The 609-nt window shown below is 39.4% G+C and overlaps 1 protein-coding gene across 1 annotated transcript in view; it reads right to left on the bottom strand.

Annotated features, from left to right (window-relative positions):
• Positions 1–609, bottom strand: part of lcp1 (lymphocyte cytosolic protein 1 (L-plastin)) — a 25533-nt gene that overhangs the window by 9319 nt on the left and 15605 nt on the right. The window lies entirely within an intron of this gene.

The following is a 609-nucleotide window of genomic DNA, read 5'->3' as shown; positions in this document are numbered from 1 at the left end:
ATTGCACATCAGTCAGTAATTTTTTTTACTTCATTTTTTCCCTTCTATATCCCTTTAGGGGCAGTGTACCGTAATACAGACTGTCAATATTTTTAAAAACATGTTTTCTAAATAATCCCCACCATTAAAGGGTTAAAGAACTAAAAAAAATTGAAATTTAAAAGGGTTTGGTGGATTGAAGTCAGTCTTTGTTGCATTTCCGTCCAGACCGGCATCAGTGACGATGCAGATCATTGTCAACCTTCAAAGGCGCAGAGAGACAGACTGACAGTCCTCATGAAAAGTACACAGTCTATTGTTCTGAATTAAAAAATAAAACTCTTTATGCTAAGCAATACTCCAAAGTTATTTAATACATGTTTACAAAGCATGATCAGAAGTGATTTGGATGGGTATGGATCTACAATTGGCGGAAGTCCCCGGTCCCTAACCCCGCAAATTTTCGTTGTGGCTCCTTTATGGGAGCGTCTTCTGGGAGCATCATTATTTATTATTTTATCTTTCTGTCGTCATCTCTCTTTATTTCTCTTCAGCCGTACCTGAATGGTCAAATACGCGTTGCGCGCGCCCACGGACAGAATGGGATTGCTCAGAGCGCAATGTGTGTGT

The sequence above is a fragment of the Oryzias melastigma genome, unplaced genomic scaffold, assembly GCF_002922805.2.
Source record: "Oryzias melastigma strain HK-1 unplaced genomic scaffold, ASM292280v2 sc00310, whole genome shotgun sequence".
Lineage (NCBI taxonomy): Eukaryota > Metazoa > Chordata > Actinopteri > Beloniformes > Adrianichthyidae > Oryzias > Oryzias melastigma.
Note: the sequence above shows the minus strand (reverse complement) of the source record. Positions and strands in the feature narration are given on the sequence as shown.